Raw genomic sequence first — 27,773 nt, 5'->3', positions numbered from 1 at the left:
CTCTTTGAACACGCTCCAGGGCCTCAATGTCTTTCTTGCAGTGAGGGGCCCAGAACTGAACATGGCTCTCAAGGTGAGGCCTCACCAGTGCTGAGTACAGAGGGATGATCACCTCCTGCTCCTGCTGGCTGCACTATTTCTGATACAAGCCAGGATGCCAGTGGCCTTCTTGGCCACCTGGGCACACTGCTGGCTCATGTTCAGACAACTCACAAGTGACACCCCCACATCCTTTTCCTCCACACAGCTTCCCAGCCACTCTGCCCCATGCCTGTAGTGCTGCATGGGGTTGTTGTGGCCAAAGTGCGGGATCTGTCACTTGCTCTTGCTGAAGCCCACACAATTGTCCTCAGCCCATCAATCCAGCCTGTCAAGGGCCCTCTCTAGGACCTTCCTTACCTTCAGGCAGATCAACACTTCCTTCCAGTTTGGTGTCATCTGCAAACTAGAGACTGATGATGCTGTTATAGATAAAGATGATATCTATTCCTGCTATGCTTGAACATAAAGAATTTTTAAGCTTTTCTGTGTTCTGTGATTGAGTATATTTGTGTGTGCTTTTAAAGACCTTCTAAAGATTTTCTAAAGACTTCATGCTCCATATCTCCATTTCAGGAAGAACCACAGAATCATACAGAATCACAGAATTGCAGGGTTGGAGGGGACCTCTAGAGATCATGGAGTCCATCCTCCCTGCTACAGCAGGTTCCCTACATCAGGTCACACAATTAGGCATCCAAATGGGTCTCAAATATCTGCAGAGGAGGAGACTCCACAACCTCTCAGGGCCACGTGTTCCAGTGCTCTGTCACTCTCACAGTAAGGAAGTTCTTCCTCATATTAGTATGGAACTTCCTGTGGCGCAGTTTCTGTTCATTTGCCCTTGTTCCATTGCTGCACGTCACCAAAAAGAGTCCATCCCCACTGACTTGAACTGATCTAAAAGCCTACCAGCAAAATATCTGGCCCCACTGTGGCACGCAAAATTACATTGCAATAAAAACATGCAGACATGATGTGTGCCAACCCCATCCTTCAGTCTGGCTCCCTGTACATCAATATCACAACAAACACAGTGCACCATATATCACCACACAGTTCCTGAAGAAAGACACCGGTTCAATATCAGTGTTCAATCTCCTGAGCTAAAGAACAAAACAATGCATTCAGGGAGGTACTATTTTATAAATATGGTTTATTAACCTGGCAGGCTGTAATGCTGGAATGTAAAATGAATCCCTCCATTTCACATGAGTATTGACAGAAAATGCCATCACAAATGGCACCATTGCACAGGATGGTAAGAAAATTGTTTTCTTGTGCACCATAATTATTCTGCTGGAGAAGATACTCAGCAATCCTCTGAGCTGCTGATGGACGAACTCACACTTTCATCTAATCTTACAGCAGCCTGCTTGATTTAGTTCAGCTGAATCTTTATGAACTCCTAATTTAGTTGTGTACCAATGGTTTTAAATATCAACTACAGCCAGGTACATAATAATGGGAGATTAATTGGGTATGATGCAGTCTAAGAAATCCAGATAATTAAACCGCAAATGCAGTATACTTGTCTACAGAAATATCAACAAATGTAAAATAAAATAGCTTAGTATTTCACAATACAGCGAAATGAAAATGAATGACAAAGTAGGAAAGACTGTTACAGACATTTATACATATTTTAAGCATGAGTTTTGAAAAGTAATATACATAATATACCTCAGGTTTCCCAAGGAGGCTGTGGATGCCCTGTCCCTGGAGGCATTCAAGGCCAGGCTGGACATGGCTCTGGGCCATGTCTAGTGGTTGGCAACCCTGCACTCAGCAGGGGGGTTGAAACTAGATGATCTTTGAGGTCCTTTTCAACCCAGACCATTCTATGATTCTATGATAACTGAAACATTTCTACCAAATCCTTGAAGACTGCTAACAGTACCATAACTATTTAAGAGATAGAGAACATCAAATGAACAAAAAGAACATCCAGAAGGTAAATATCTGATTATTTTCAGTTTGGCTCATTGTAACGAAAAGGCAAATTAATCACCTGAAGGTTTTAGAGTTTGCAGAATCTTGCATATATTTTGACAACTTATTAGTAATTGGGTAAATATGATTTCAAAAACATCCTCACAGTATACTCAAAATACTTTTGCATATCCTTCTCAAAGCTTTTCTCATGCATTTGCTCCTTGCACCTATCAATACAGACTTCGCAATTTATTTATCTGTACCAGCAGAGAAATTCAAGAATTGAAAGGGAATAGTTCTGCAATATCCTTGTTATCCCAGGTAACAACGTGGGATTTGTTTGCGTCCTTCCAGACACATGCCAATTTAAAAAAAGGAGAAAAAAAAAGAACAATAGCAAAGGACTGATTGACAAGTGCTATCAAACGAAGAGTTTCTTCAAATATTTTATGAAAAGGACATTGGATTTCATTAAATTCTGTTTTCAAAAGCTATCTATGTAAAAAAAACTCATTCAGAGGTATTAACTATTTTTGTCCTGCAGATCATGTACCCAAATTCAGAGCTCACCTTCTCATGGCAGGCGGCCTCTCTCCCCCTTGCCCCATCTGCAATAGGCAGATAAGAGGCAAGTGGAAAGGTCTTGCATCCTTATTATATGCAAAGAGTAAAGGCATTTATACAGGGCTGGGTATGCTTTGAAGGACCAACTTAAAATACATAATTGCTTTATCTGCTGATACAATGAGGATTGTGCTATCTTGGCTACACAGGTGGCAAAAAAAGAGTGCTCAGAAAACTGCCTAAAAATTTTCTAATTTGCATGCTCTGCAGTAAACCTTCTCACCATGGAAACTTCTAACTATTTCTAATGGCATAACACTTCAGATCATTCCTATCATCTGGAGGCCACCAAAGTGCAATGAGAGTTAACACAGCAGAAGATTGTGGCTCAGACAACACTTGGCCATAAACACCCTTTGCTCCAAGCAGGTGGAAATCTTAATCAAATTTATTTGATGGGGAGTTGTGCAGCAGGCATGGATTTGAGGGTGCAGAAGAAATCTTTTCAAGGAGAATCTCACACAGAAGAGGTATTTAGAGCCACTAGAAATGTCACAAAGCTAAATGCAGAGGACAGCACAGTGTACAATTTTCTTTAGAGAAGTGGCCAAGACAAAACCAACATACCTAGATCCAAATTCAGCAAAGCCTGAGGACAAAAACAATGTATGAATTCTACTGCTGTGAAGGTTAAAGAGCCTGCAACCACTGTTTTGGCTCTACACAGAGTTGCAGGTGAGGACAGGATTGGTATGATGGAATTTCCATCTCAAACTCAATGATGATTTTCTACCTACAATCCTTCTTCCAGCAGTATAGAAGTAAGGAAACTAGCAGAAAAATATATTTTCCCCATCCACACCATAGGTAGGAGAACCAAGCAAGGATACAGGAATGGGACTGAAAGGAGATGAGAAAGGTGGGACTAGATGGTAGGAGAATCCCAATGAGTACATCTGCATTGCCTACTTTTGCCTGGTAATTTGTCTCCAGGTTGAAACAAATCACATTATCTCTTGGACAGGAAATTTCAAAGAGGAGAGAAGCCACTTTGGCCATAACTTGACTCCTCAGGCATTTCAGATTTGGTTATGGTGTATGTCATCTTGCTGTTATGAATCAGCCAAGTCAAGGATCCAGAGGATTAACCTCCTCCTTAGCAGGGATATTGCGAAGTGGCTGATAACAGTTCACTACACCATTCACATATGCCAACTGCAATGGCATTAAGTATGGAGGGAACTTACAAGGATGGAAATGCCTCCAGCCAGGAATCTCATCCCACTTCTTTGCCTGGGGATATCTAGTCCAGATAGGCAGTCTAAATCCCCACTAGAGAAGTGATGACACAGAGGAAGGAAACTTCAGCTAACATTTAGCTGAAGCTTCAATGTGTCAGCAAATTCTGCCAATCTCCCCTTACACTGTTTCCAAGAGCTGACAGAGAACATGGACTTGTTTTTCCTCCTAAAAAGACAGACAAATGGAAACACTAAGACATCTGTAGCTACAGAGATGCCTTTGGATGCTGACAAAGATAGGCTTTCCAGTTTTCTTCTTCTGTTGGTCTCCTTTCTGCGTGTTTTCCTCTGATCCTCTTGTTTATAGGATAATTCAGGTTTGACATAGACTGTGGGAGGTCAGTAGTTAAAACTCCTATCAGGTCCAGTTAGATTAAAGACTTGTCCAATTATTAGGGTGGAGATTTCACAACTTCACCGGACTTACACAACTTCATTGGGCAACCTGTTCTAAGATCCAATCACCTTCATGTTGAAAATGTTAAACTAGAAATGACAGTACTTTTTAAACACATTATATACATTCCTCCATTATTCAGTTTGTATTCTCAAAGACTGGCTTCAAACTTCAAGTTACCACAGTGGCAGTCTTGTTAATTCAGTTATAAATAATGAATTTTTAAAGATATTTTTGTTTCGTAACAGGGCTCTGTGTTTCAGTCCATACAATACAGTTATGCTGACAGGTTTATGTCTGAGGAAAAGAATCAGCAAATATGCACATCAGCAAATATGTTTTTCCTTGTTCCACCTGTAAAAACAACATCAGCTTTATCCACTAGTTTTGTGGCACTCTATGTCTTTCCCAAATCCTTCTGATAAATTATCATGGACAAATGTCAGCCATGCACTGTAGAAATTATACATGTCTAATAAACAGGTAGTGTACTTTAATTTTTTCAGCTAAAGGATAGGATTCTTGAAATCAGTTTATACAGTATAGGCTGCAGGGGTCTGAGTATATTACTTCTTCCCATCCTAAGTTTATTTTCTAGGAAGACTACATCATGAAGGAATAATAGCAAAAAAGATAATAAAACAATGTAAGTCCTAAAAGGGACAGAGGAGGTTCTATTTATCTCAATGGCCTTTACAAATATCAGTCAGCCTCATTTCTATCCTATTATAAACTGGCAAGATAGAACACTATAATCTACTACAGACCACCTTGCAAATGCAGAATAGATGTAAGATTACTAGATCTGTTTTGTGGTCTCTACACTAGGCTCCTCAGTGTCCCTTAATTCGGCTTTAGAGCAAGATCTGTAACTAAACTGTCATTGAAGAGAGACTAAACCAAGTGGGATAAAATGTGAGAACAGAGGGCATGGTCAGATGCTCATCTCTGATCAGTGTCTGTGTCTCCTTTTTGTAACAATAGTAGTGAATCCCTATGAGGCAACAAATGGCTTTATTTTGCAGTCCATTAATCTGGCATCCTGGGTACTTTAAATTACTGTGTCTCAGGGAAGAGGATGGTAACTGTTGACAGAAGAAGAAACTATCAATTTTGTAGCAGAACCCATAAAACTGTGCTAATTACTGTTCATCTGGACACTCATTGACACAAGAAACTATGTCCCTTGAATGATGGTGGAACTCGCTTGGGGAAAATACTCCTACCTACATACGTGCTATCTCCTCACTGAAATTCAGTTGTGCCAAGGGCTCCAACAAGCCTGAGAAATACCTTTAATAAAAGTGATAAATGATTGCTCCTGTTTCATGTCTCCATCAACCCCCTACTTGTAGTAAGTAAAACAGAGTTCACTGTTATAGAAGATCTTTCAACCTTGAGGTCTTTGAGGACGTGGCACCAGCAAAACAATGGCCTTGATTCAGTAGATGCCCTACAGGAGTTCCCTGTGTTTATTATGGAAGCTCGACATGCCCAGTGTGCAACCAAAGATTATTTTTCTTCCAAAGGCCAGGCTTGCATGGAATTCTGCTAATTAAATGCACTATAGAAATGTCAGCCTTTACCCTCTCACTATATACATTGAATCCTTTGTCCTTCACATAATGATTTTAAAGTATTCTGCAGACATCATTTGATAGAATAATAAGATATTATTATTGAATCTTTATGTCTCCTATTGTTCCAGCAGCCTTGACCTTGCTTCCCCAGTACAGAGGTCTGTCTACCAGGCTAATCACATTGATATCTGAGTACCTCAGAGGAGATCCTTATGTGGCAACATTTCTGCAGGAACTCAAAACTGGCCAGACATACTGATAAAATCCATTTATTACCCTTGTGCATTTCTGCAAGGTTATAATCCAGTTCCTATTCCAAATGTAAATCTCCATCCTGGCAACATGGAGATGTGTGGTTCTGACAATTCAGACTCTCCCCTAGTTCTCAGAGTACCCTATAAAGGTATTGGTGGATGTGATTTACTGTCAGACAGTAGCCACTGGGAACCAGGATAAATGGATCCCCCATTCACTCCACCAGGCATGTAGTAGTGATTAATGTCTTTGAAATACGGACTCTTTATGGGAGCAACTCTTCATTTATGTCCTTCACTTTCATTTGATAATACAATGTATTAGCACTGTATGTTTTAGCATGGACAACCAGATATTAGCACATCTTCTTATGAACATATCGTTTTTCCTTGACTGCATGTGTTGTATAGATGTATCTATAAATATCCAAGCACACAGCAGGGTATGTATGATACATCTGGCAGGGAATGGTTACCCCCAGCACAATACTAAGCTTTAATTTAATCTTGGCTTGTTTTCATAGCTGTCAAAAAGTCTAGGTTAGGTTGATTTATTTTTTTTAAATGGAAAAATTACAGTTTGTGCCAGTTGTTTTTTGTCCCTCCTCTTAAGCAAGCCACGATATTTGTGAGGGCTTTTTCCTCCAGGAATGAGATAAAGCAACCTCTGATACAAAAGCTGGAGATATGGAGATGTGTCATGGTACCACCAATGTCCTTTGCATATCTACATAGCCACCTGCTCCATTTTACCATTCACAGACTTTTCACTACATTTATTTTTTGAAACGAAAACAGAGTGCTTCCCTATTGCCTCACAACACTTTTCATTTGTCCTGAAAAATATATATTTTTTTTCTCTCTAACACATTTGAGATGTCTAGACTACGTTTCTTTTTTATTGAAATATCTCTGGGAATCCCCAAAAGAAAAAGAGGCTTTATATAGTGATATTACTGCTATATCAATCTCTACCAAATCAGTTAGATAGAGTCAGAAATCTAAACGCTCCTTAAAACACATTTATTTTAATAAAGACATTTCAAGAACAACATGCCTGTCACTGTTAAAAGGTGTATTTTGAAGAACTTGCCCAAAGCTGCACAAATCCAGACTCATCTCATTACTAGATAAACATCATACTATGAAATATATAATTATGGACTGGCTGAGGGAAGAATACAAGCATATACTTATTGTTAAAAACCAACAGAAAATCAGTACATACATAAAATATAAAGCTATACATTGAAGCTATGTCTGAATAAAGACATTCTTCTGTGTTGGACTTCAAAAACAGGAATGTTATAAGACTCTTAGCCCTGTCCTAACAAGTCAGGCCATTATAGCTCCTGTTAATTTATTTCTATAGTTTGAAATGGGAAGTTCCTGATCTGAAGTTGTAGAAATACACTTCCCACGTTTTCTTTGAGTCTGCTTAAAAGCTTGGCTCATCATTTTAATAATATGCCAAATTTCTATTGATTTTCTTTTTATTTTCCGAAATACTTTGGGATGTGCACTCACTTAGAAAATCGAGGGACAGTGTTCGGAGGCTGACAAGTTCTATTTATTATTTGTTAAACACAGATGATGTTACACGGGAGGTAATACAGTTCTAAAAGACATCTTATGAAACATTATTAGATGAGTCAAAATCAGTAGATCCACAAGGTATTATAAAATCAGTAGTAGTTACGCACATTCAGAAAAAGTGTTGGTGGAAGTCAAAATAAATTTATCAATTTGGAAATCAATATGAAGTCTGTAATTGTTTTGAGTAAAGTATTATCTTTGTACTGAAAGCACAGAAAAGAAAAAAGCTGAGTTTTGCGGGGTGTCTGGTGAGTTGGGTCTGGTGAGAGAACAGAGGCGCAACAGTCAAGACTAAATTGTGTTAAGGAGTATAAGAGCTGCCATGAAATTATATGCCGGTTATTTTTTACCCTTCAGATTAACTTCTAGAGCAATGCATTGACACGTCAACATCATTTATTCAAGCTTCAGGAACCTGGGATCATTTCTTGTCTTGATTCAATCACTTTAGTTAAATCTCTTGTTACCAATACAGAAAAAAAAAATCTTTTTTCAAGCGATAACAATTTATTAAACAATGAATTTAAAATGACACTGCAAATATAATTGTGTGTGTTTTGTTCTTTTCATTTCTTTAAAGAAAAACAAGGTTGAAATCAAGAGACAAATAATGGTACTTAGAAATACCAGAAGAAATAGCTTGATTTATCAACTCCACTTAAGTATAAGTGCATATGGAAAGAAAATGATAAATGTATATATCCCATACACATAATAGATTAAGAGTTTTATTGTTTTCTCTCATTATTACAAATAAATCTAAAAAAAAAACCAGTGATGGTGTACTTACATATTTCAGATCCTCATTTGTCTAAGAATAGAAAGCACTCAAGTCATGAGCCAGAATAACTCGGATGGTGTCTTCTGAATCCCCTTTTGTATTCACGATCCACAAAAATCAGTGTGCCACTGCAGTGGTCCAACCATTCTCACTACAGAAAAGGAGCCAGGTGTTGTGTGTCAGAAAAAAACTGGCATGGATTTGTAAAGGTTGTTTGTTTGCATGGCAGCTGTCAGGATATTCCACGTAGGAGCCTTCATAATTCCAAAGACCCAGAGAAATTCCCCCTATCTGTGAGCACTTAACTGAAAGTACCTACATGAAAAAGCATAGTGAAGTACCTCCACAACCTTTTTCACAGGTTACCATCTCAACAGAACAGCAACTGGTATCTGTCTTTAGGTCCATAGTGATATTAGGAAATGAATATCTTCTTCCCTGTTTCCAAGCCATGCCCCCTTCCCCCCCACCAAGCTGCCTTCCCATGCTTTAATTTCCACAGGAACAAAATTTGGTCTACCAGCACAGAGTAACAACCTTGTTCCCAGCCAACATGCTCCTGGATCAGTACGTAGGACATGCCACAACCCACTGGTGGCTTCATCATTTAGATGCGGTCTCAAAGGCTGGAAGAGGAGCAACTGTACACCTAATGTGAAATGCTTCAAAGAGAGTAGAAAAAGATTGGGCCTAAGTTAGTATGTACTCAGATTTAAACCTCAAGAAAGAGGAAATATGCATTCGGTGAGATAAATTGCCTAGCAACAAATGTACCTCTGTATTTCTTCTTTTCTAGATTTCATGCTTAATGCTAGTAATAAAGCTCATTCACTTATCTTAAGATATCGGTAAAATAGTGGAGTTTTTACAGGCTTGCATTGGTCTTATAAGAATAAGGGAAATAATAATAATTTTCCCTAATAAGAAATTAGGGAAAGAGTTCAGAGTCTTACATGTAGGAAAGTCCAACTGCTTCAACATACATAAAAAATTGACTGTATCTGCCCATATTTTTCACTTTGTGTTGTAATTTGGTAGCATCCTGAACATTTTTTTAGCAGCTCAGTATTTAATGGCATCTCAAACAGAGCTCTTCGTTTTGTGGACACTTAAACCCAAGTATAACTTTATTGTGAGGTACATTTGGACAATACCACTTATTTAGAGACAACATTCACAGGTGGAATATGTGGCACAGCAGTGAAAATGTGCCAGTATACAATCTTGGTAAGGGCCAGTGGCTTCTGGTAATAATAAACTTGCCCTTCAGAATTACTAAAAAATAACTTGGAAAAATTGTAACTACAGACGTAAGACATAGCTGAGCTTGGCTGTCCACACAAAACCGTCCAGCTCCACTAGAGATATCCTAATTACTCTGAATGTCCTCCAGCTGCCACTCCACTGCAGAGATTTCTGCAGATCCTGCACCTTCTTTGCCAGTCCCTTAAACAAGTTTGGACATCTCAAAAGGCTCTGCTCCTTTCGATTGACTCTGGGTGTATTATAAAACCAAATCTTTCACTAAGTCACAAGTTATGAATTGAAAACAGAGCTCTGAGTCTCCTACCCTACCAAATTGCTGCTCTCCACACGCACTGCATGCACACTACCCCTTTCCACAAGTACTGCTTCAGGCATTAGGTTGCATACTGGTATGTCTACATTTCCATGTTGTACACTGTTTATGCACATACATGAATGCTGGAATAGGGCACACACATCTTTTAAATGATATACTTGTTATTTTTGTAAAAACTAAAGCAACTACATTTCCAAAAGGCCATTATGTTTTGATTATTAGAAGCTGGCATAAATGGATTCAAGTAGAGATAATGTTGTAAATGTTGATTGTGTTACAAGTTACCCCACCTAATGTCACTTTAGGAAGTAGAGGTTTCAATATAAACTACTTTTTTTTTTTTTTTTTTTTTTTAACTGGGTTTATATAAGAGTTGAAGGAGGAGATATTCAGCTGGGGTTGATAGCTTCACTGAAGTAAGTAAGTGGCACTATGCTTAATTATGGCAGGGAAGAAAATGAATATCTTCTCTCCACCAGCAGCTCCACTAACTTAATCATGATATCAATTGAAGAAAAGAAAAATCACAATACAGGAAAAGTTGACATTGTTCAAAAGTATCTGGTGAGCCCTTACAAAGTCCTATGAGTAAATGAATGGAAATGTGGAGTACATGGAGTACAGCCCACTAGGCTGCTTCAAATCCCTGAACTAAAATCTGAATGTTAAATAACCATGTTTTATTTACAAGAACCAGAATATTCCTCACATAATTAAAATTGAGAAGATCTGCATTGAATACCTCCTGTTGACAGAAATTTGTGTTAAAAGGAAAAACAAAGTAAGCAACAACAAAAAAAGATGAAGAAAAAAAACAAAAAATCAAGCCACTAGTTCAAAATATTTTCATATACTTCAAATATTAATTTATGTTTTCCTGTTGAAGCTGCAACTCCTAGAACATTGTTATTAAAAATAAAAGCAAAACAGTAAGAACTTGCTACTAAATACGAAATACAAGTTCCATATTTGAAGATAAAAATAAAAAGAACAAAAACGCTGTAATATTTAGAGCTGCCATTTCTGAATACCTTCATTTATCTTGAGTTATTAAATATCCCAGAGTTGGAATATTCATTTTGAGTGTCTACTCCATAGTGCTTGGACTTTTTAATACTATGTAAACAACATTACAAAATCTAATAAGTTTAGCCCAAAAGAACCTTACTTCTCAAAAAATCCAACTATAGGAGCCAAAGTTGTGTTTTCTTTTCAAATGACTTTCTCTATCTTTAGCTTAAGTGTTTAAAGACTCCATAATGAAGCATAGTACAGACTAAAGCATAAGAGGGCTGAGACTATGGGCTTTAGGGAGATCAAGGGCTGCAGAGCTGCTCGCTTTTTGTTACGTTAACCTGCCCCAGGAAAGCAATTCCCTTCTCAGCCCCCATGCCCAATCCCCATAAGTAGATACATATGGCAGTACTGGATACAGAGAACACACTGTGGTAGTTTTATTGACACTGGAACTGCTCCTTAAGCAAAGTCTTCCCTGCTCAGCGATGAATTAATGCCATTGACTCTTGGTGAAAGGTGAGTAGTCATAAAGTTTAATGCTGGCCTTAGAGTTCTGCTCTGAATTGCCCTATGAAGGTGCCTCTCTCTGCTGACTTTAGAGAGAATTGCTTATAAAAATTAGGTTAGAGAGAAATTTCATGCACCTGCCAATTCAGTGGGATTGATTTGCAATGGTGTGCTTTAGTCTTTGTGAACGTTTGGTCCATAATGCTTAGATGTGTGCATATTGATAGAAAACCAGCAGCAGCAGCAGCAAGGCAAGTTGGACATAGCCATCAAAATAAACATGGCTGGATCCATCAGTATCCTTCAGATGCTTTTTTCCTTCCGTCCTTTCTCAGAACTTTGTTTGAAATAAAACCAAAAAAGACTCTTCCTCCAATAGGTTTCAACCTATTTTATAGAGCTAATCATCACCTGAATAGTCTTCTTTTTTTCCCACCTCCAGCATTCTGCTGCAGACTACTATTTAGGAAATCCATCTTTCTTGAAGAATTATGATGACCTGCAAAGGCTGAAATGTTGGCTATCAAAAACCTTGCCTATATCCAGAAATGTTTATGTAAGGCTTGAACTGTAATGCCAGATGAACTGACCACAGATTCATTTATCATTAGTAGGAAAAGGCACATTAATTGGCTACAGTATCAATACTATCCTCCAGCATTAACAAAACTCTTCTTGGTCCTTAATGTACTACCAGAACATCCTTTATTAAATAAGATGAATAATACTGAGGCCAAGGGTTGCCCTGCTTCAGCTAAGAAAGCTCAATTATTTATGAATTCTTCACTCATTAAGACGCCAATAGGTTGGCAAGCCTTGTAAAGACAGCTTTTTGGGGTACTGAATAAAGATTATTATTCTACATCTATGCATCTTCTGTATGAAGGAATCAACAGCAGAAAACTGAAAACATTTGAATCCTATGAAGCTTTTGGCCTGTGGCAGAATCGTAGAATGGTTTGGATTGAAAATGATCGTAAAGACTATCTAGTTCCACTCCCCTGACACAGACAGGGACACCTCCCAGTAGATGAGGTTACTCAAAGCTCCGTCCAGCCTGGTTTTGAACACTTCCCAGGATGGGGCATCTAGTACTTCTCTGCGCAACCTGTTCTAGTGTCTCATCACCCTCTGAATAAAGAATTGCTTCTGAATATACAATCTAAATCTACCTCTTTCTGTTTGAAGTCATTACTGCTTATCCCGTCTGTACACTCCCTGATAAAGAGTCCCTAGCTTTCCTGTAACCCTCTCTAGATACAGAATGGACGCAGTAAGGCCTCCCCAGAGCTTTCTCTTCTCTAAACTGCATAACCTCAACTCTCCTCATAGAAGCGTTCCAGCCCTCTGAGCATCTTCATGGCCTCCTCTGGAGCCACTCCAGAAGATCCATGTCCTTGTTCTGGAGGCCCCACAGCTGAACACAGCACTGCAAGTGGGGTCTCACAAGAACAGATTAGAGAAGGGGAGTCATCACCTTCACGAACCAGGCTGCCTAGGGAGGCTGTAGAGTATCCATTCTTGGAGATATTCAAAACTTGACTGGATACTGCTCTGACCTGCTGTAGCTGACCCTGCTTTGAGCAGTGAGATTGGACTAGGTAATCTCCAAACCTACTGGCCACTGGTTGCTATAGTAGCTGCCCTCAGTAGATAGGAATTTTGCTGTTACCAATCCCTTTCCATGTATCTTGTTGACTAATTATGTGTTGATCCTCTCATAAATGACATTTCCCCTCTTTCCTTTATCATCTGATTTCTTTATGTTGGTAAGAAAGAGAATTACAGCTTTTTCTCTTTCACCAGGGGGCTTGGGGACTTTTTCTCTCCGAATGTTAGAAAATTTTCTCTGTATTTGGAAAGAAGCATTTTGTTTGCACACAACACACATTGCTGGGGGATTTTCAGTGCTGACACTGTGTCGGGTTGGCACAGATGCTTTATACCTGTGCAGCCAAAAGAACTAGCAGATGGTTGGTGACAAAAGGAGCATCCCATGGAACTGCAGGAGAGTCATCTCAACAGATCCAGGATTTCAGAGCCTGAACGATACTGTTCAACAGCCAAACCATAGCACAGCTCAGCATTCAGCCAGAAGCAAGACAGGTGCTTGAAACATTTGCCAGGATTCACAGATTCAAAAGGGCTTAGTCTCCAAGCCAGACGTAGACCTGACATCTGAGTGTGGGAAGCTCTTTCAAAGGGATCAGAGGGCAGCTACCTGGTGTAGGACATCATCTCCAACCTAGGCTATGTGGCTTCCTGATAGCACGATGACAGGCTTCTCCAGCATTGTCCTTTCCAGGACTCAAAGCAGGACAGGGGGACCAGTAAGCATGTATGGTATTAAATGAAGCGGCAGCTCAGAGAAGAAATGCGTTACCAAACAGGGATTCTTTGAGCACATGCCGCCAGGACCACATCATAGAATCATCTTCCACTCCACTGCATTTGGTGCCAGGGACCAAATAAGCAAGGTGCCACTGTTCATGCCACCGTACTATACAACCACATCAAACGGAACCCTTGCTGGGGAGGAAGGAGTCAAGGTTGTTAAGCTTGGCAGATTGGGATCAGCTCTGGTCCCTGCATAATGTCTTCATATTTCATGTCATTCTACCACAAATAGGAAAATGACACGCTTGGAGTTCTGTCTCCCATCTGAACTTGTTAAAGAAAAATGTTTTCTTCATCTTTTCTTCTTCCACTGGGTGGAAGACAGAGGAGGAAGCATACAGGTCTTTGCTGCTCACTCTTGATTTATTTTCTTAAATTCCCTTCCCTGTTTTCCAGTATTTGCCCCTGCTCAAAATCTTCCAGGATACAGCTGCAATAAATTGGCATGATTCACATTTTTTGTTAAGCAGTGGTGAACCAGTCCAGAACGTGTCGAGCCTCCTTTTAGAAAAGAAATGTATGAAGCAAAGATCACTGCAATAATCTGTCTTCAGACTCAGGAAGATTCTTCTACACTTTTGCATTTCAGAAGATGACCTTTATCAGACGGAAAGTCTACAAATATATGTTGACTGCGAAGGGCAGACTACGGATATAGGATTTGATGTACAAATGTAATAGCCTTTCTGCTATCACACATCAGCCAGTACAGCATAGGCGCAAAGTCACAGAAAGGAAAGCATAACATAGAGACAACAAACTCAAAAAGTAGCTTGCAATTTGCAAACAGAGAAGAGGAATCCAACTAAAACAATTCATACTGAATGTCCAATGGAGTCCTGTGGAGTTAGTCTCCCTCAAGGAGGCCAGAGAATCAAGAACAATATTATCTCTCTAAACGCAAACATTGTTAGGGAGACAGGGTGCTGATGGGATCAGGCCAGGGAGAACAAGAGAGCTCTTTGCTGAGTAAGTGACTGGTGTAGGAAAAGTTGTTCACACTGATGCCTTAGGGCTTTGATTTCATGACCAGGAGACCTTGAGACCTGCCTCAACTGATCCTTCCCATAATGAGTGGATTGAGCGCATTAATCAAACCTGAGATTTTGGGGCTCAGAGTTCAAAAAGCTACCGGAGGTGAAATCATTCCCCTCCTTCCTCCTTTTCTTGTGCTTTCCAAAAACAACCCCACTATATTTCTTTTTCTTCCCATTTTACTGAAATCACCTGGGGGTCAATTATCTTTCTGGGATGGAAACCATATGCCCTTTCACATTCTTGAATAAGGTTAAGCTGCATATGATGAAACTGATCAATTAAATCTTGTGGGAAGGAGCAGGGAGAATGAAGCCTGGCCCGGAATTACCAGTAGTTCTCATTTGCTGACAACCTAATCCAAGGTATCAGATATATATAGAAATGTGCTTGGCACAAGGAACACGAGAGAAAGTGCTGCTTATATCATTGCAAAATCTAGCTATGCTGGAAACATTAATATAAACAAGACGGGGCTATGTCCTGCCAAAGACTGGTAAGAATTTAACTATGGGAGGATTTAATTATTTCAAAGATAAATGTTCCATGTGATTTTGTGTTTGCAGCTTGCAGACTGCTTCGAATGCAGTAGATACCCTGCTGATGTATGTTCACAAAATCATAGAATCAGAGTCTTAGAATGGCTTCATTTAGAAGGGACCATAAAGATCATTGAGCTTCAGCCTCCATGCCATGGTCTGGTTGACCTCACCAGCTCAGGCTGCCCAGGGACTCCATCCAGCTTGGTCTTGGGCACCTCCAGGGATGGGGCAGCCACAGCTTCACTGGGCAACCTGTGTCAGTGCCTCACCGTGCTCTGCGTAAAGAATTTCTACTTAATATCTAACCTAAATCTACCCTCTTTTAGTTCAAACCCATTCCCCTTTGTCCTAACACTACCAGACCATGCAAAAAGTTAGTTCCCCTGCTGCTTGTAAGGTCCCTTGAAGTACTGGAAGGCCTCAATGAGGTCATAGAATCATAGAATCATAGAATCATAGAATTAGCTAGGTTGGAAAAGACCTACAAGATCACCTAGTCCAACCATCCACCTACCACCAATAACCCCACTAAACCATGTCTCTCAACGCTATATCTAAACGTTTCTTGAACATCTCCAGGGACGGTGACTCAACCACCTCCCTGGGCAGCCCGTTCCAGCGCCTGACCACTCTTTCAGAAAAGTAGTATTTCCTAACATCCAGCCTGTCTCCAGGTCTGCCCTGAGCCTTCTCTTCTCCAGACTGAACAAGCCCAGATCCCTCAACCTGTCTTAATAGGAGAAGTGCCCCAGCCCCTTGAGGATCTTCACAGCCCTCTGGACCTGCTCCAACATCTATGTCTTTCTCGTGCTCAGAGCCCCAGGCCTGGACACAGTACTCCAGATGGGACCTCATGAGGGCAGAACAGAGGGAAACAATTCCCGCCCTGACCTCTGTCACCCCTCTGTTGGTGCAGCCCAGGATCTTGTGTTGGTTCTTATCATTGCAAATGGTTTTCCTTCAAGCTAGAACCTAGAGATACATATATATGTATTGTGCTAATCTGGCAGAGACAAAAGAGAAGGCAATACGAATGTAGAACTGATCTGTTGAGTCTTACATTGGTAAAATTCTACACAAACAAAAACTGCAAGGGGAAATAAGAGCTATAGGCACAGACAAGCAACTGTAAGGAAACAGTACAACACAAATTAAGACCTGTTTACAAGCAATTTCTCAGTAGCCTCTAAATTGAAAACTTTGTTGCGTGTTTTGCTTAATTTCCTTATCAAACAGCAACTTTCCCTTCGTCAGTGAAAAAGAATAACTCTGAGAACCACTCAGTCCAGGTTTGAAGAAGGTCAGTTGGACATGGGGTAACATTTCAATGCAGTTATGCTTCCTCATTAGAGAGCATTTGAAAAGTGAACTACTGAAAAGAAATAGGCATGCTCACACACACACAAACACACACAGATGTCTACTGTTCTGGCTTCAAATAATCCTTGTGGAGAAAGAAGGGTAGTATATATATAGGCGTGCACGTGTGTGGGCATGCATGGGAAAGCAAAGTGAGCTTTATTTTTACTCTGAATCCCACCTAAACAAAGATCCTAATGTTATCCCCTGGAATGAGGTAAGAAACATGATCATTTGGTTCCAAGACCTGCCTGCAACTACAGTTTTTGTAGCCCTGAATGAGCAGCAGGCAAAGCTAGAGAGATCAGATGAACTGCATTTAGATGTGATGCAGTGAACTGGTACAAGGGGAAAGTGCTTTTAGTGATCAATATGAAAACAAGGGGTTTTCATCTAACCACAGTGAGGATGGCAAAGAGGAATTTGGGCAATATAATATGGGATAAAAGGGCAGATAGCCTCTTATTTCAATCTAAAGACTTAATGATGCTTATTAAAAGGTTGTTACTTGGTTTCATGGAAGACTTATGGCCCTCCTCCTTCCTTAGAATTAATGGCCTCACAGGGAAAGGCAAGAATTTTTGTCTTATGTTCTTGTTAAGGAGCTTTTTTCTTGCTTTTGTCTACCTTCTGCCCAAAGACCAGCTCATACAACAACCAACTCACTTACATGTTTTTTTATTTGAAGCCCACTGCCTATTGCCATGTGCAATGCAATTCCTCAGGAAGAGCATTCATACAGTAGCATGTGGATAATGTTATTAATTATATTATTATGTCTCACTGCGCACAACAATTAAGACGTGGGTCAACTTTACTGACGTTTGAGTGTTCTGAAATAGCAAACTGGCCTTATTTTTCAGAAAATGCACTGCACCAAAGTCAAGCGTGGAAGGGGACACACTGGAGTCAATGAACCAGGGGTAAGCTGGGCTGTGTGAGTCTGCAGCCATCCTTCCACCACTTTAACACTTCATTGGAGCCACCAATTTTGTCTATGAATTATTGCTTCCTCATCAGATTTACCTCTCTTTCCATTTGAAAGCAGTCACTGGGGAATAGGTCAGCAACCAAAGAAAACCTCCTGGAGGATAATGTATCAATGACAGCATAAAAAGGAGTGGGTCCCCCTGTTAAACAAGGGAGCAGAGCCACTTGGTGCTTGTTCAGCTACAGGAATCTAATCTGTGTATCAATGTAACAGGCAGTACTGCTTTTCTGGCACTGGAAATCAACAGTGTGTTTTGAACTCCCTGCTACTGGATGGTTTTAGGCTACCTAGAGTGCCTCAATGCCATACAGTTCTTCAGCAGCAGCTAGGAAAGATAATTCAGAAGAATAAGTGTATCATAAAAAAACCACTATGTGGTCATTAGCTTTCCAGTCAGTGTTAGGAAATTCTGTATGGCATTCCAATGTAAGCATACAAGGCGTTGACACGCCTACAATTCTACAGTACAAGTACAGTGCAGAGAGAGGCTAGTAGTAGAGGATAGTAGCCCAGAGAACCTTACAACCCTTATTTTTGATATACTCATCTCATTAGCATAAATTGGTCTTTTGTGGGTTAAAGAACTCTCCTTCCACTATCAAAAACAAATCATGGGAGATTATTTCTGATATAGTTATCTAAATTAAGGTAAACTGGGTCAAATCTATGCAAAACCACACTGCCACTGTATTCCACTTCTGTGCTAAACCTAGCTCTATATATCCAGAGGGAGCCCAGCAGTCCAATATGTAGACTCAAATACCTTTTGAGTTGTAAAATGGGAGAAATATTTTGAAGTTAAATACTTTCAGACATGTAGAACATGTGAGAATGTTCCTTTAGAAATTAAAATGGCATGGAATCAAGGAAAGATCAGATGAATTAAATTAAAGAGCCTTTTCTCTGTTGCCTTCCTTGAATAGTCATTTGTGAACCAGAAAGTAAAGGCATAAAGAATCTAAAATCACGACCAGTCACTCCAGGAAAACTTTTACACTCACTTCACACTACTAGACGGCTTAAAAGCCAACTGCAACAGGAAATCAGGTCCAACTTTACTGGAACAAATTGTTCTTTGAATTATGTTGGTGCAGTGCCACAGCAGTCAATGGGATATGACCTTCGCAACTAGTGACAGAGGTCTACAAAATTTACTCTAAAATCTACTCCTGCTCAGCTTGGCTGCAGAGCTGTTTAGCACATTCTCTGCACAGCCCTTTGTTCCCTCTATTAGGGTAAATAAAAATTTTCAGGTAAAGTTTAAGCCAGTGAATGGGAAAGATACTCTTTAACACTGAGTCTTCCTGGTAATAAGGGCAATACATTGGAAATGTCAGATCAGATTTACATAAAAAACTGATAGAACTTGGACTTGATGACTCCAAGTCCTTTCTTTGCAAGGTCTCTTTGCAAGGGAACAGATTTACTAGGAGATGAGGAGGTGAGCCAACTTTTTAGAGCATTGCCCAGTGCAGTCCTATTTATTGCTTATGTGACTGCACAGCACTGTGGAACTGATCCTCATCCCTTTTTCTTCTTTCTATCCAATCACATCTGCTTGCAGGACTGCATATGAAAGAGGGATAAAGAAATCTCTGAGATGTTGTCCCAGAAAATCTATGGCACAGCACACAGTCACCTGATGATTCAGTCAAACACGCATTTGGGAGACGTCTACACAAGTCACTTTGCTTATTCTTTAAGGAACATATTCCATTAGGAAGAGGAAGGAGGGGGAAGGAGGAAAGGAGTGAAAATAATGATAAATTTATATAACTATTATTATCCATAAATATTAAAGCAGATTAACAGATTTTGAGATAAAAAAGCAAATGGAGCTTCTGCAATTTAAGGTTCTGATAGCATTAAGGTTCTATTTCCTGTCAACTTGTTATAAGTTAATTGCCATTAATTTTTCATAGCTAAATAGTGGAAGAAATGAGATTCCTGTATTATTGGTCATACGGTCTAGCTGTGAAAGGAATCCAATGTAAAATGTTGAAAAAGTCTCATCACAAGATAATTGAGATTACCACTGGAGAACGCTTCCTAAACCATATCCTCACCACAGAAAATCCTTCTCTACAAGGAAGCATCTGATGAAGTCACCCACTCAAAGAGGGTTTAAAAGTGACACAGTGATTTAGAATTTTTTGCTAATCATTGACTATTTTTTAATGAAACCTCTGCGCAAGTAATCTCTAGGTACTGTATGCTATGCATCTATACTAATTATTAATATACTTCAGGAAGTTATCTGTGCTAAGTGCAAGTGACAGAGCTTTTTTTCTTTTCAATGCAAACAGTTAATTTCTTCCTTCTCATTTTCAGCATAGATGTAGTTTCATTCCGTAAACACGTTTTGAGGATCTCGTTCAAACCACCTTCTTTAGAAATCTGACTTCAGTTTCTTGAATACTTTATTGGCTATTAATGGAATTTCAAGTTCTGATAAACCCACATAGGAAGGCAATCTAAATTAGTCATTTCTGATCTTGGTGTCATAAGGAAGTGTTCACAAAGCACTTAGTATATCCAAAGCTTCTTTTGGATGATTGTCACCACCGCATCATCAACAAGATAACAAAGATGGAGGGCTTCATCCAGCTAAAAAACTCAGCGGTGGTAGGATAAGTATTAACCTATGCTGCTGAATAGAAAAGTGTATACGAATAATACATCAGCTAAAATGCTGTAACCAGTTCATAAAACCCTTAGTTGTACCACCAGTGGAAGGCAGCAGAAAATCACAAGGAGTTAATATTAATGTTTATTCCCCAGAGTTGTTCAGACTACTAACTCTATGCCAGTTCATCATGATGGCAGACGCTTGCAGGATACCACATGCCCTCAAATACACAAAATGCACAAACTGAAAACATAGGTTGTGATTCTCATTTCCTTTAATTTTTAATAACATAAGTTACTTGTAACAAATGCCGGAACAAACTGAGTTCTGATTAACTTTTTTTATGATGGCATCTCCTTTTAATTATCTTAAGTGGCTTCCACCATCTACTTTGGAAAATTCTTTTAAGTCATGCTGCGAGAGGAATTTATTCCTGATTTGCAGCTCAAATTTTCTTTTTTTCTTTAACATAAACCCATTGTGCATGTCTTTGTCACCTTAGGGTAACAGAAACAGTCTTTTCTCCTTATCCTCTGAATGCATGGCTTTCCTTCTCCTACCAAGTTGGATTGTTCAGCCCCTTAATGATTTTTGCTGCCGTTCTCAGAATTCTCTTCAATTTGTCAACATCCATCACTAGATTCAAGGTGCAATCTCATCACAGCCATATAGCAAGAAAATCACTTCCCTGTGGACAAAGGAATGAAGACTCTGCACGTACAGACCCAAATCACACCATCCCTTTTTGTCATGCTCTAGCATTCCAGTATACATATATATTACATGCAGTCTGCTAAAACCCCAAGGTCTCTTTTGACATTTCTGCTTTCCAGGTATCTTTGTCTGACTTCATAACTGTTCTCTAGATTATTTCCCTCTCAGATTTATTAGCCTACATTTTTCTAGGTCAAATCTCATTTTGTTACTTGAAGCACTTATTTCTGACATCTCCCATTCTCCTTGCACTACTTCCTGGTGATTAAACATAACTTATTATTTTGTGGCAGATGTTGGAAGGCCTTTGTTAAGATTTGGATGGGAATTGCTCAGAGTAGTTCAGTTCTTTTATCTTTGCATGTCTTGTCTTGATTCTACTGACTGCTACACCCTTGTTCACTTCTAGGACACTTTTTTTTCTCAGTATTACTGACCCTACAGATGTCAAAAGACAGCCCTGGAATGCTCTCTTATGTTAATATGTTGGCCAGAAGGAAAAATGCAACTATCAACCTCTTCAAAGGGTAGCAGTTATCACTAGAAGTGTGTACCTGGAATATACCAAAAAGGATCTCCCAGTGGTTCAAATACAACAAGGTACCTATGCAACTTTCTATTTCACCATCTTGTACAGGATCTTGCTCTTATTTTAGCTGAAAATGCAATTAGCTTGTTCTTCATGATTGATGAAGGCAATAAATGCAGCTGTGACAAAGGAGATTCCATTAGCATCTCAATGGACACTTTCCTGCAACAGGTTACATTTCATTTTAGCCATTAGTCTTTTAGAAGTCATAGCCTGTAAAGTAAGCCCACTTCCCTAAAAACAAGAACTTCAGTGCTATTTTTTCCCTGTGAACCATTTCTGTAGATTTCTTAACTGAGACCAAAGGTGGAAATTTTCTCAGATATCTTTTGATATTGGTAGTGGAGAAAATCCACACCCAAACCAGGCAATCCTACGCATAATAGAATAAAAATAATTTTAAAAAAAATTGACACGTTCAGGATACAACTAAAATCATCCCTAAGTACACATCAAATCTTGATCTCACAAATTAAATTCTGAAAACACTTATTTGCAGTGGTCATGGACAGCGATCAGTAGAACTAGCTATAGATACGTTATTACCTATTGACAATAGCAAACCTCTTCTGAATGAATCTCAATCAGAATCTCTTTCCTCCAATCTGGCGAATGCATCCCACTGTATTTTGGGCACCAGCTCATAAAGATTTAAAATAATTTGGTGGCCATTGGCTTTGTGATTTATACTTTTTTTTCCTAATCACTAAAAATAAAAGCATTACTTTAAATTCAGTTACATCTCTTTTCTTCCTCGTAAAGCTTTTTCTCTGTGCAACTTATGAGAATTTATGAAGATCCATCTTTCACAGTGTTTTTTTACTCAACAGATGTCTAGACAGTTAAAGCACCATGTGAATACTGTATCCTGTATCAAGCCTTTGAGTAGCCGGTCTAAGGAATTTATATTTTCTTTCATTTCAAAGTCTGCCACAGATGCCTACTGTTGTCTTTCATCCCTTGTAATTTAATCCAGAGTATTCTACCATTCTGCTATTCATTATCAAATTGTATCTCACTGTCAGTGCAAACACAAAACTATTCATGATTCCAATGAATAGCTGTAATAAGAAAAATAGAAGAAATGTAAATAAATAAACCAGTCCTCTCACACATTTACTGCCTTAAAGCTCTTGCAAATTTGGACAGCTTTCTTTCTGAGGTCTAAGCAATGGCCTTAAAAGTTTTTCAAACGATATTTTAAGGAGAACAGATCAGACAACGCAGCTGTAACTGCAGCAGTCTACAATCCCACAAATGTTTGACTTCACTGATCTATTGTAGACTTAAGAGCTGTAAAATTCTGACTGCATCCTGGCTTCTCCAGCACTGCATGGAGTCATGAGTTGGACTCGATCCTTGTAGGTCCCTTCCAATTTGGGATACTCTATGCTTCTATAATCCCTGAATCCCATTAAATCTGTCAAACGTGAAGATACTTGCCCACCACGTGATACTGTACATTAAGTTTACTTCAACAAGAGAAAACTTTTTAAGTTTCATTACAGGAATAACTACCAGTTTTATTTTTTGTTTAATAACATGAAACATTCCATAAGGATCAGAAACCATAATTACCTTTCTTTACCTAATCCTCTGGGCATTTTAAACCCTTTTTCTGGTTCTGGACAAGGCTTTCCTGTTATCCATTGCTGCTCTCCAGCCATCCTTTTAAGAGGAATCAAATCCAACATATTAAGTAGCTTTACAGGCCAGTGGGATATTATTTTCAGACTAGTTCTAGTCTCAGGAATACACAGAACTTATAGTAAAGGCAACAAATAACTTACTAATAGGCAGTACTAAACTGTGCAAAAAAAAAGACTGCAAAACCGATGTCTTATTCAGTAGGTTTATTCTCTCTGCTTCCAATATCTTCCTATTGATTTCAGTTTGCTGTTGATCTGTCCTTACAATTCTCACACAGACGCAAACTAGAATCTGTTCCTGTGTATGCTTCTTCAAAGTAACTGTTAATTATGCTCCAAATAATTGTACTGATCCACACCAGTCTGAATTGCAAGGGTTGCATATCTGTCAATGAGTACATCATTTCAAGAGGAAGTTTTTTACCCAGAGATAATCAGGGAAAAATTATCCTTTCAAGCGTCTCTCATTCAGAAAGGCTGCAAGAATTCTGCTTGACTCTGAGACATGTCATGTTTGGAAAAATCTCCTAATATAGAACAGTACAGGATTCTACTTCACATTGACCTTCATAATGGAAGGTACAGAGCCAAGTGAAATTAGCAACTTTATTTTGTGGTTTTAATTGTAACTTCAATACATTATGAATGACAGAGAAAGGAACCAAAAGACAGGTCAGGACAGCTCCTTGAATTGATTTATTATCAAAGAAACAATGATTTTATTACTGGTAGTGACCACTCTGTAGGAAACCACTGTAATAGTTCAAAATTTTCTGTGTGGGAGTGAATCCCAGAACTACAACGTTAATGGCATGCTTTGGGTAGTGTGGGCAGCCTTATGGAAACTTTATTAAAGGGAAGATTTTTTCCAGGCTTTTTTTCTCATGGACTGAATATTACTGGGGAACAAAATGAAAGCAAGATGTCCTTCAGACCTGAGACACAGGCTGAATTCATGGAAAGGATGTGCACTTTGTGTGCCTGAAATAACATCAGCATGAAACATGGGATATTCGCCCACAGAAAAATGTAATTTGGATTAAATTACTGATACAGGAAACCAAAACTATTCAAGAAATTGTTTTAGAAGAAAGCATGGAAGATGATGATCAGAGGGCTGGAGCACCTCCTCTGTGAGGACAGGCTGAGAGAGATGGAACTTTTCAGCCTGGAGATGAGAAGGCTCCGAGGAGACCTTACAGCGGCCTTCCAGTATCTGAAGGAGGTCTACAGGAAAGCTGGGGAGGGACTTTTTATAGGGGCAGGTAGCAACAGGATGAGGGGAAATGTCTTTAAAATGGAAGAGGGTAGATTTAGACTAGATATCAGAAAGAAATTCTTTACTGTGAGGGTGGTGAGACACTGGGACAGGTTGCCCAGCGAGGTTGTGGATGCCCCCTCCTTGGAAACATTCAAGGCCAGGTTCAATGGGGTTGTGAGCAACCTGGTCTAGTGGGAGGTGTCCCTGCCTATAGCAGGGGTGTTGGAACTAGATGATCTTAAAGGTCCCTTCCAACCCAAGCCATTCTACGATTCCATGATCCTAAGATTCTATGATCCTAAGATGGAGAATCTAATTTATTTTCATTCTGTTATTGGACAATAAGACATGTTTATTATTCCTAGCTTCTGGTTAAGAAATGTATAAATCTGTAGACAATATTTTTTTTCTCTCAGGTTCAAAATCTAAATGAAATTGTGTTTAAATATACAAAAGTAGAAAAAAAATCTTAAATACTGGAGACTAGAAACTCATAATAATCTTCATTAGTTATTCTAGGGAGCTTTGAAACCATGACTGCACATTTGAAAATGTTCCTAATTTGGATTAATTTGATCCTAACTAGCACAATTTCTTCATATATAAACAAGAAACCTACCAAAACTGGTTTTACAGCTTTTTGCTAATGAGTGGATAGAAATGATTTATTTTTCCAAAAATACATGGCAAAACACAAGTAGAGATAGAGATAGAGAACAATGGATAGAGAATAACGTTTGGTTAGGAGTACATAATAGTATGGGACAATAAATGAAGGATGTTAAACTCAATTCAAAATGGGATTGAAGATAAAAGGATAGATATTACTTGTGATTCAACATTTCCACCTCACAGGTTAAAAATAAAATAAAATTAAATCTGCATTCTGTTTTCCAAATTTATTTTTAAAAAATTGAGATTTTTTGCTGTATTTGTCTTTTCTTTAAAGCAAACCAAAAGAGAAAGAAAGAAAAAAATAAATAACCAATACAGGAACACAGATTTCTGGAACTCCTTCAACTAGCTGGAAATAAATAAATAAATGAATGGGGATGCCAAACAATAAAGCCAATAATGTAAGCAATTATTTTAACAGACATGATGAAGCAGACTTGCAAGTGGGTGTCTGTTGCTACTTCAAAACCACAAAAAAGTAGGCTGCCAATACTGCTAACTGAGAGGAAACAAATACACATGCAACTTCTCAGCACTGAACAGTAACCAGTATTTATTGCATTTAAGCTTGTTTTATCTGATTTTTCATTTAATTTCGCTTTGCTCCTCAAAGAGTGTATTATATTAAATATTTACTATCTTGGTTAGAATGTCAAGGCACACTTTACTGTCTTATTAGATTACTGAACAGTAGTTCATGGAGGAATTATTTAGGGTTGCTCGAGGGTGGAGAATTAGATGTAATGGGGTGAAATCAGAAAAGAAAGAAAATATAGGCAGCTAATCCAGTTGTATACAGAAAACTGTAAACTGCTTGCTAGGGAAGGACCAGATTTTTACTTCCTCCAGATTATTTTCACGTAGACTGAGTAGACTGATAGCAGCTGCTCAATAGTAAATATTGCTGCATAGAAAGAAAAACTCCCTGACTTTATTGACTCGGTAGCACAATGATCTCTTGCTATATATGGTGGCCTGGAATTCAGAAGACATGTTCCCATCTCTACCACTGACCTGCTTCATATCCCGTCGCAGCTCACTTCAGCAATTTCACATTTACTTGAGTGTCTCACAGAGACTTAATTCTCACAAAGTGAGTTTTAACTCCGGCTGGGACCTGTCATTGTTACAGCAATGCAAATAATACATCAATGCTGTAATTTCTAGCAGTGATTGCACTCTTCATCTTACACCACATTCTACTTCTGTGTTGTTGTGGTTTTTTTTTCCCCTTTGAATTATGCCAGGATGTAAAAGAATGAAACTTCTTACACCCCTGAAAAACCATCCACATTAAAAGGAGCTTGCCATCTCCAAGTGAAAGGATTGCAAATCTCAGAATTTCTTCACTTATCTCTTTTGCCTTATCCCTTCATCATCTACCAACATCCTCCCTTGGAAGAGCTCTACCATTCGACGGCTGTTTTTCATGTCACATGGCCAGTAATAACCTTCTCAAAGATGATTTTCTCAGAGATAGGTTTTCCTGCTCTGTTAGTTTCTGGACTTATTGCATATTTGAACATTGAGAAGCAACCATGGAAAATCATTTTCTGCCTATTGATATAAGAGGAGGTCCAAGTGATTCCCCCATGAATAGCTGTTCTGGATTGGACCAATGGCCCATCAAGACAAATGCCCAACACAGAAAAACAGCACAAGAACAGGGAAGCATACCAAGAGTTAAGTCCCCAGAGTATTCACCCAAATCCCAGTAAACTGTTGTCTGGGACCTCTTCAGTCAGAGAAGGAGATGCTGTGAACAACTAGATGACTGGTCTTTAGATGGCTAAAGTGAGAAGCAGCTCACATTGTATTTTATCACTGTTGTATAGTAATTTGTTCTTTTCTCAGCCTTGATGACATTGGGCAGTTGCCTCTTTTTTCTACTGTAAGCCCAAATATCCTTCAGTGATCCCTGGAAGGCAGAAGGATGGGATACCTCCCAGGAAGATACTGGACCAAGTGGTCAGATTACTTGCAGGGACAGAAGAGGAACTGGAGATAAAGGCTGGAGAAGGGATTCAAGGACTGGGAGAAGTGGAAAAAAGATATCATCTTCCTACCCACCAAACTATACTTTCAGCTGTGGCTTGAAGACATCATTCTGTTCCAAATGCACCTCTAAAACTGGTCCACTACACTTCCTGGGAGGTTAAACTCATTAATCTACTCCTAATATTTTATTGAAAATTGATAGCTTGTTCTGATCTATAAAATCCTACTCCATGGAGCAGCTGTCATTTAAATCATGTGTTGGAGGCTTTCCCAATCTTCAACTTCTAAAGTCTACCCAGTTGTCATATAACTACTATTTTCTCCCACGTGTGCTTACAATAGCCCTGTTTTATGCTTGCTTATTTTGTGGCTGTGGATTTA

At 39.1% G+C, this 27,773-nt stretch overlaps 1 protein-coding gene across 3 annotated transcripts in view; it reads right to left on the bottom strand.

The window, feature by feature from the left end:
• TENM4 (teneurin transmembrane protein 4) overlaps window positions 1-27,773 on the bottom strand; it is a 593,977-nt gene that overhangs the window by 494,295 nt on the left and 71,909 nt on the right. For 2 of the 3 annotated variants that reach the window (XM_021382894.1, XM_021382902.1), the window contains exon 2: window positions 8,457-8,598. The exons of the other annotated variant lie outside the window; for it this stretch is intronic. The gene's annotated coding sequence lies outside the window, so the exon portion shown is untranslated. The remainder of the gene's footprint in view (window positions 1-8,456; window positions 8,599-27,773) is intronic. 3 annotated transcript variants of the gene reach the window in all.

This window comes from Numida meleagris, chromosome 1, assembly GCF_002078875.1.
Source record: "Numida meleagris isolate 19003 breed g44 Domestic line chromosome 1, NumMel1.0, whole genome shotgun sequence".
Lineage (NCBI taxonomy): Eukaryota > Metazoa > Chordata > Aves > Galliformes > Numididae > Numida > Numida meleagris.
This window is presented reverse-complemented; position numbering and strand designations above follow the sequence as displayed.